The 10,135-nt window shown below is 36.7% G+C and overlaps 1 protein-coding gene across 1 annotated transcript in view; it reads right to left on the bottom strand.

Moving 5' to 3' along the window:
• LOC136032743 (uncharacterized) overlaps window positions 1-10,135 on the bottom strand; it is a 165,307-nt gene that overhangs the window by 146,929 nt on the left and 8,243 nt on the right. The window lies entirely within an intron of this gene.

Below are 10,135 nucleotides of genomic sequence, written 5' to 3'. Positions count from 1 at the left end.
ATTGTTTTATCCTATAGAAATGAAAGGATACAATTTCAGATACAATATGTGTACACAGAGAGGGGATGGCTGTTTTCTCTAAATTAACCCCTCCCCCAAAAATTACAATAATACAATCTAGAACATCTTCGTTTTTGTTTGTTCCTCCAAGAAAAACTAACTGGCATCCCTTTAAAGTTTTAGCCATCTCTTATCTCAGTTGAGTCCTAAGTACAAATTATGTCTACATTTTTATTGCCATAATTAATTATTTAAATTTGTATTTATCATTTAGAGGTGTCGATATAATTCTTATTCTTAGTAAACTTTCTTGTGGATGTACACAGTTACCAGTTAATTTTATGCAAAACGAAATTCCAAAATTCCAAAAATGAAAAAAATTATAATCAACCTGCCTCTTGTAAGGCTCACTTGGGATATTCAATGAAAGTATTACTTTGTGTGGTCAAACTGAATAAAAACAATAAAGAGTTGAAAAGACAACATTTCCCCTCATATACAGAACAATTTTTGTTCGTTTTAAGTTTTAATGTTGCTCCCTACTTCGAGTGAAAAACCTTTTCTTTTTTTTATTTAATTAAAGACCATTTTTCAAATCATGCCAGGAGATCTCCCGCCCCCGTGTAAAATTTCCTCCAGGAAATTTTACCCACAGCAAACTCTAATTGGGAAAATCCCGCCAGCCCCCGAAATTCCGCATATTTACCAATAACCAATAATATATGCGGACACTAGGTAAATTGCACAACGTACACGTTTTTTTTCGTGGAGGCATAATCCTTTTTGGAGAACCATAATTGTAAAAAAAAACAATTTTATATCATAATTTGAATAAGAGGTTCCGAGAAATTCAAGAAAATTGAAGAATTCTGGCCATACGTCGCCAGTACTATGTATTTCTTTAAATATTGAACACCAAATAGTGATTGGTTGAAACTATTCGATCTGAAGCGTTAGCTAGAACCACGCTGTCGTTCCATCACACAAACGGAGAAAAAATTAGAATCGAAGCAATAATTTTCCTGCAACCACAGAAGCAGAAAAAGGAACTCAAATATTTCGATTGTATCCTTGACAATCATCCTCGTCGGACAAAATTTGCATAAGCAATTACTTGCTTTTTTTCTTCTTTTTAAGGATTAGGGTTAACTACTACCTTAATTATCCCTTTTCCCCAACCTAGAAAATAGGAACTCAAAATCTGCAAAAAAAAATTATAACTTGATCAATAAATGAAATTACTATTTTACTATTTTACAATATAAGCCTACTTTTTTTGTTTTTGGGATCTCAATATTTTTAAGATTTTGCCCATAATGTCTTACAATCCGCCTACTTTTGTAGTTTCTTCAAATCTATTTCTCCCCTCCCAAAAAAATCACGACCCCAACATTTTCTGCCTGTCAGCAACCTAAAAACATCGGACTGCAATTGTTCAAAACTTGTTTTTCATTAGTTCCATTTCCCCCAAATATCAAGTCACCTCTAAAAGGAGCTCCTCCACACAAGCCAGTAACCTGGTAGCTTTATACTAGAACTGTTTATGTTTTTGTTTAGTTTTGATATGTTTGATCCTTTTAATGTGTTTAATATTTCAACTTTGGAACCTAGGGCTACATAATTAAACTTAACGCGAAGCAACGACTGTTTTCGTTTTTTTTTTTTTTTTCAAATTTCTTTATAGTTTGGTTTACAGTTTTAGTTTCGTATTTTTCTATTTTATATTTGTATTTTTTATATTTTATAAATTATATATATTAATAATTATAATTATATAATAAATAATTATATTATATGAATTATATAAATTCTATTTTATATTTTGTATTTTTATATTTTTGTAGGCCTATTTTTATTTTTGTATTTCATTTTGTTGTATTTTTCAGGGGTTTAATTGATTTCTCTAAATGATTTTTCCTGTTTTATCAAACGTATTTTTTTTCATTATTTACTTTTTAATGGTTTAAATGAATTTATATTTAAGCCTGAGTAGAAATATTTTGCACATTTCTATTTTTTTTCACATTTAGGGATCCGGCTACATTAAAATCTAAGAATATGTTATACATGTTCCTATGCATGTATATAACAAAAAGGTTGCAGGTAGGCCTAGTCTATAGCCAATTTGAGCCGGAAAATGGGTTTTTTGCACTTACATTTCGAAGAAGAGCTTCATATTTTGAACTGACTAACTGAACAAGTTCCCCGTTTAGCCTCCTCAAAAGCTCAACTATATTCGGTTCACACCCTCAATGAAAGACAGAAAAACTTTCATCCCTTTGCGACAGGGCTTATAAATAAATATGCATTGTCTTTTTCTTATAATTTCATATTCCAGTCTTCAACAAATTTGCCCAGCTAAATTTGTTCTTTATTTCTTCTTTTGAATGGATCCGACAAGATAAGACTTCTGAGTACAGGTTCTCAACCGACATATGATACTAATTTGTTTATTCAGCTTCTCCTCTCGTTGCCCCCCCCCCTCTCCATCTCTATCAATGAGCAAACATTTAAACGAATCAGATGCTGTATGTCTATTGTTAAGTTCAACCAAATTCTATTGAAAAATATCCTATTATTCCATGGGATTATTATTCTAAACTTAGTCTCTAGCTTCCAAGGGTAAGGATATCGTACTTTGAAAAGAAATGAGGTATTCAATATGATTTAACCAAGGGGTTATCCAGTGATCCATATAGGACAAAGCATATACGCACGAATTGACCGGGAGGGGGGCATGTTAATTTTGTTTAACAAATAAATTATAGGAAACTTAAGAAATTACAAAATCCATCAAAGTATGCTCTTCTCAGGTTTCCAAAAAGGGGCTAAAAACCTCCTGACGAGAGTTTCCGACCATGGTGACTCCGTAATCGGAATCATAATATTGCACTTTTCATTTCAATCCTCCGCCATTTTCGAGGTGTCTCAAAATTTCCCGAAAGAAAGTTTGAAATTCGAAAGCTCAAAACACCATTTCCTAATCAGCTTTAAATAACGAATTTTTTTCACTAGACAGAACTTTCGGTTACTATGGGCTGTGGTTCGTGCTTTCTTCGTTTGCATATAATGCTACAACCATTCCACACAGGAGGCATAGAGATAAAACAAAGAAGGGCTCAGAGGCACAAGAAATAGGGTCAAAAGTGCCGAGTCTTGTATACCAACCGTAAAAGATGCGGAACCCTTCGTCTTAGACCTGCAAGTTCCTAACTCCAAAAACTACTCTTTGAAAGATTGTCTTCATTAAGTATAAGAGTTACTTATCTGCAAATGTTTGTTATACTTGGGATGACCTGCTTCATTAGGGGGAAAATGGAATATTTTTGACTCCAAAATATGTATTTAAATTAAAAAACTGTTCTAGTTGCTCCCAGTTACACAAATTAAACCTTTTAGCTTCTAAAACGAGTATGGTAATGTAAAATAAAGGTACAAAAAAGGCAAGGAGTACGGCATTGGACATTGCAACCCCTACTGGCGATTTTGATCTCCGTTTCATGGCCCTTCGGGCAGGAAGTGGAAGGGGGGTTGGGGTCAGCCCTCCTGTGCTCTCGCACATCCATCCTGTTTACCTTCCCCGGATTTCTCCAGGTACCCATTTAGAGCTGGGTCGACTCTGAATGAGATTAAATAAAAAAAACAAGTTTTTAACTGAAAGTAAGGAGCGACATTAAAACTTAAAACGCACAGAAATTACTTCGTATATGAAAGAGGCTGCTTCCTCATCAGCGCCCCGTTCTTTACGCTAAAGTTTGACTCTTTCTCTCAATTCTTCTTTTTAAAACAGTAAAAAAAACCAATAATTGGGCTACAAACACAATTAGGGCTACAATAATTGCGCGTGACGGAGGCAATTTGGACAATAACAGTGAAACGACCTTAGTAATATCAAGGAGGCACACTCGTGCCTCTATAAAGAGGCGACAGACGACAATGTTAAGCGATCTTCGGTTCCAGTGGTCGCAGACGGATGGGGAGGGATGCATTTCGTAGCCCGAGCTCCAACTAAGAAACCTGCAAAATTTCATCCCCCTCCAACTTTTTCTTCATGGGGAAAATCTGGCCGAAAGTTTCGACCTGTCAACCCAAGCCCCCCTTTAACGTTGAAATTCACAAGTTAAGGTCCCCTAGGGCCCAGGAGCTTATCCGCGAAATTTCAGCTTGATCCGATAACTCCTTCCCTGTTTTCCAGAAACCACGCATAGCCACTTAAAATTCATTTACTTTTTTTTTCTAGACGCCTACAGGTCACATCCGACATCGGATCTGGGTGTACGAAGACTCATTCGATGCGGAATTCTCCGAGTAAGTGCCCATGAAAGTTTCGTAGGAAAATCTTAACCCCCCGAAAGTTTCGACCCTCCAACCCCCCCCCACCCCTTTTAATGTTGTCCGATCGGGCTGAAATTCACAAGTTAAGGTCCCCTACGGCCCAGGAGCTTATTCGCGAAATTTCAGCTCGATCCGATAACTCCTTCCTTGTTTTCCAGAAACCACCCATTAGCTATTTAATTAACGGATTTCTCTCCATAAGAACCCATGTTAATTTGAAATTTTTAAAAGCTATTGAGAAGTTATATTTACACACATGCAAGTTATTAGCTCAGTTGGTAGAGCGTGAGACTTTTAATCCTCGGGTCAAGGGTTCAAGTCCCTTACGGGAGGTTTTTTTTCACAACATCAAAAAAATTTTGATAACACCTGGACAGCTTATCATTTGAGAGATAACAGAATATTTGCTTCTTATGAGCAAAAGAAACATTTCGGTCATTCTATCTATTTTTTTTCTATTTTATACAATGATTTAAAAGCGGGGGGGAGGGGGGAGGGTTCCTCTCCTAATTCCTGTACGAGGAGTACAGGAATTATTAAATTACATCCACCATGGATTGTAGAAAAACGTACAGAAATAATATGAAAAAAACTTCGTTTTCTTAAAGAGTTAAAGAGGCTGCGTCCCAAAGTCGAACCTTAAAACGTACAGGAATTAGAAGAGGCAGTTGGGGGGCTGCCGCCCCCCAAACCCTCAGCTTTTAAAGACTTTTGTACAGGTTTTTTGTGTTTTTGCTAACCCCCCGCTCTTGGCTTCGGAAAGGCCCTCTTTTAATTAACAAAAAATTGAAATGAATGAATAATGGAATAACTTCGAAAAATGTTAAACACAAGAGGACAGGAGAACCATTGCGCCGAAACTAGTAATTAGTAACAATGAAGTCCTCCCACAAAAAAAACCTGTACAAAAGAGTCTTTAAAAGCTGAGGGTTTGGGGGGCGGCAGCCCCCCAACTGCCTCTTCTAATTCCTGTACGTTTTAAGGTTCGACTTTGGGACGCAGCCTCTTTAACTCTTTAAGAAAACGAAGTTTTTTTCATATTATCAAGGTATAAACAGCTGAAAAATAATAACATCCACAGTTTCAATAAAACATAACATCTACAACTATTGATAATATTTACCATCCCGACAAAACTTCTGCCCGCAAGTTACCCCAGGAGGAATACTACCAGGATTAAATGGGAAGCTTTTCTCATTTATCTCTTTGAAGAAATTTTTTGAATTTCTTCCTGGTTCCCAGGTGGAGCACATAGCCCGTCTGGAGGCACCAAAGCTTAGATACCAATATACAGTTATGAAAACTCCTATCTTGCCCATGAGAAGCTTTTGGTACAGAGCTCTGAACTTGGCGCCTCCTCTAAGCCCGCCCTCCGACGCGTAGATCGTACTACAACACCATAGGCAGGAACGCAATTTTGTTTTGTTGCATACACAGCTTAGATACCAATATTGGTTATCTAAGCTTTGCTGCTAGTTTTCTGTCTCCAGCCGCTAGTATCGCTACCACGCACTGTGTCCCAAAAATAAATCGAGTTTTCATAACTGTATTGGTATCTAAGCTGTGGGACATCTAATAAGCTGTGGTACAGTTCATAACTGTATTGTATCTAAGCTGTGGGACATTTGTGGGTATCTAAGCTGTGGGACTGGCACCCATGACGGGAGATCATCTATGAGCGAGCAAGAAAGTTTCAGGGCCTCCAGCTTAAAGACTACCTAACACAAGTTTATTACACAAAGTACCAAACTGAAGCCGAACTTTTCAGCTGCCAATGGTAATTTCACAGATTTTTTATATGTCTCCGAAAACTTTTTTGTAATAAGCTATCAAACGTTTTTTGTTACTCAGTATAAATTATCAAAATTTGCATAATGAAAATGGCGTTTAAGCTCAACCAAGCTCAGCTTCCAGATGGTCTTCATACAGTATTTCGAGGAGACCAGATATTTTAATATTTTGAAGACTCGGGATAGACTGGTCTAGTGGCGTGTATTCATTTAAGTTTAGGGGGGTGTATTTTTCAAAATCTTGGGAGTCAAATTGAGGTTGTTTTTTCAATTTTTCGATGAAAATAACAAAAACAAGGATTTTCAAAAAAAATAACCCAAAATTGGTATTTTTTTTAAGTCTAAAGGGGGGAGGGAATCTAAGGGGCACGTACCCCTCCATTTGACACAACTGGACTGTTCTAAGCTACCGCCTGAAAACTAGAGATATTTTCTTCTGTTTCAGGCATAACGATATCATCCTCAGGTCTTTACTACCTTTACCGTTTTGACCTCTGAATTTTAATACTGACTACCTTTTTACTACCAAAAAGCCTCCTCCTCACTCCCAGTAGTTACTAAAGTCGAGGGTTCATACCTCCGTCAATGAATACGTGCAGGACAACTACATCAAAATACCACGAGTCCTAAGTTTAATGGTCAGCACGTGGACAGTTCTTCAGACATAATAAACACACTTATGTTTAACCAAAGCCAGACCACGTCAATTCTTGTCTCATGATCTTGAATCAACAAACTTTCGGAAGAAGATTTATGCTTGCTCTTCTCCAGATACGAAATTTACAATCACAATGCGATTTTAACGCTGAGCAGCGAAAGTGTTGCCATCTTTGTAAAATTTCATCGTACATACTGCGAATACGATCCAAGTTGATTTTTCTCCGCTTTCATCGTAATGAGCTTACTTGCGACATACAAACTCTTTGACAAGCATGTCACATTGAAAGCAACAATTATAAGCGCAAATTTCATATCATCTGATTTTCATCTGAAGAGTCGAATTTCACTTCGACAGCAGGATTTTGCGTCCTATCAGTTTAAAAAATGTCTCCTTGTGTCCGGATCAAATTGAAAAAAAACTAAACTGAAAGTACGGAGTAAAATTATAACTTAAAACGAATAGAAATTATTACATATATGAGGGGCTGCCCCATTCTCTATACCTTTCTCTTCACGCTAAAGTTTTTTAGTACTTAAAAAAAGCTGCTTATTGTTCTGGTTAAACAACACTTGTGTTTCAGGAGTCGTTCTTAAAGAATTGGGCAAAAATTCGAACTTAAACATAAAGAGCGAGGTATATATATATGTTGCTCCTTACTTTCAGTGAAAAAACTTATTTTTTTATAACATTTCTGACCGTTTTTTAAATAATATAGGCGAAATCCGGCTCCACCTCCACGAAAAAATTCCCCCCTGAAGAGAGATCAAGACAAGTATTCAACTCAGTGAAAATTTACCTCGGGCAGTTACCCTGAACATCTCCACACGTGAATTTGAATTGAAAAAGAGAAAGTAAGACAAATAAAAAGAATTTTGTAAAAGAATTCTGGCAAATTCCACCAGTGTAAAATTAACCTGAAAATTTCACGACCACCCCTCTGGAAACTTCTTTCCCATGGATAATTCTCCTAGTGGAATATCCCCCCAGGAGAAAATACACCCCCACCCACAATTTGTAGGCTTATTTGTCGATAACAAATACTACACATAAACGATGGGCAAATTTTATAACTTAAATACCTTTCCCCACGGATTTTTTTTTTTGGGGGGGGGGCATGTTATACCCAAAGACATAATTATTGGAACTTTGAACTATCCTGAACAAAATGACTATCTCAAAATTTTGATCAGACGATTTTAGGGGGAAATGGAGCACTGAAGACGTCTAGTTCCCTCCAATCTTTTTGGTCACTTTTCGATAATAGCCCCAGAAAAAAAAGGACACGCATCCGTGATCTTTTTTCTGGCAAAAAGCAACATTCCAAAATTTTTGCATATCGGAGCTTGGAACCTCTACAGTAGGGTTCTCTGATGCGCTGAATTTGATAGTGGGATTTTCATTAAGATTCTTTGACCTTTAGGGGGTGTTTCCCCCTTTTCGAAAAGCCGACAAATTTTCTCAAGTCTTTTGCCATTGATGGGTAACACTAAACTTAATGAATATTATATATTTGGAATGAGCGCAACAAGCCAATTCTTTTCATTTCCAGTTTTTTGAGTTTCGGCTACTATTGAGTCGCTTCGCTCCTTACTTACAGTTTGTTACCACGAACTGTTTGATATTGGGTTGCTTTCTGTGTCAGATCTGAATTCAAAAGTGGCACTTCTAGCCAAGAAAATGGTTCGTAAATACGAAGAAGCTTTTTATTTGTGCATTAGAAGAAATATACCAAATCTATGGAGTCGGTTATAATTTATAACAAACCCCAGCTCCAACTCCGACTCAAGTATCTTCAATATATCGACTCCGACCCCAGGGCCGTATTTTAAAGTTTCATTTAACTATATTCTATAAGTTATAACCAACTCCGACTAACTATGGCTCCAGACATTTTCAGTATACCGACTCCACCTCCGACTCCCGACTCCACAGACCCTAAATATAACATAAACTTATCATGTTATCTAACATAAAACAACTACTTTGTTTAAATAGAAAATTAAAAAAAAAGCTTTTAGAGAATTTCGCTTTCGATTAGACGTCACGTGATGACTTCAGTTGGTTGTTTCTGCTCCACAAAATTTGCCCTCCTCCAGTGAAGTTAATAGAACCATCGGAAGCATGGTAGGCTTCAACATAGGGTAGATAAATAACCGTTTACCCAATACAAAGTGTTTATGTTATATTATTATGTAAATGCGGTTCTATAAAATGCGAGAAATTCGTAAAAGATATGTCTGATTATATGCTAAGTTATCAAATGGTGACTAAAGGGATGATCAATAAAGGTGAGATAAAGTTAAACTCACATTACATGAAGCAAATATCTACTTTTTTGTCATTTTTAGAAAACCCATAAGAGGTGCAAACATCATTCTAGGACCATCAGTTTTCCTACATGCCTAAAAAGTGTATGGATACGAGACCGCTCGAGGCAATGTTGTTATGAGCAGACTTAATGGTTTTAGGCTCAGACCAGAAAGGCCAAAGCCTCCCACTGCTAAAGGCAATAAATAGGAAGAGCATATTTGAAATAACCGTCACCGTAGCGACAACGTCTTTATATCATCCATTTGTCAAAGACATATAAGCATAAATCCAGAGTTTTACAATTTTCCAGTTTAGATCAGTAAATATCAGCCCGTGAGCTTTATCTCAAAGGAAGGATATTTTTTTCCTTTAAAGGAGGAGGACAACTTAAAAATATGGGGGAGTTTTGGTCGTAAAAGAGTTTAAGGTTCATCCTATCCTGCTTTTTTATCCTTTTTTCTACATGATACGCAATTTTTTGACGATGTGTAAAAAAAAACAATCTCCTACAACTTTCCTGTTACAAAATCACGTAATAATAGAAGAAAAAATACACTGTGAGAAGCTACATCCAGGGGCGGATCTAGAGCAAAATCTTGGGAGGGGGGCAATATGCCAAGGGTGCCGATGAGCAAAATCTTGGGGGGGGTGACAAAGGTGCCAATAATTGACCAAATTGACAAATTTATTCTAAAAAAGAGTGAAAAAAAGAAAAAAAACAGGGAAAGAGGGTGCCAGACAAATCTTTTGGGGCAGGAACCCCGGCCCTCTATATCCGACAGTGGCCACATCTAATAAGCATCATTTATCAACTTTATCACTAACTGTTTTGTTAGCATAAAATTGCTGGAGAATAATTGTGTGCACAAACTCATAAAATACCCAATGAAATCACTAAACAAGCATATACAAAGGGAGTACATTAGGTCTCTGCATACCCATTCCCATTTTATTCATTTCTTATATTTTCTATATAAATTACCGCTTCATGCTATTTTTTCTGACGTTATAGCCCCTCTCCAAAAACTACCTGTATAAG

The sequence above is a fragment of the Artemia franciscana genome, chromosome 11 (assembly GCF_032884065.1).
Source record: "Artemia franciscana chromosome 11, ASM3288406v1, whole genome shotgun sequence".
NCBI lineage: Eukaryota > Metazoa > Arthropoda > Branchiopoda > Anostraca > Artemiidae > Artemia > Artemia franciscana.
This window is presented reverse-complemented; position numbering and strand designations above follow the sequence as displayed.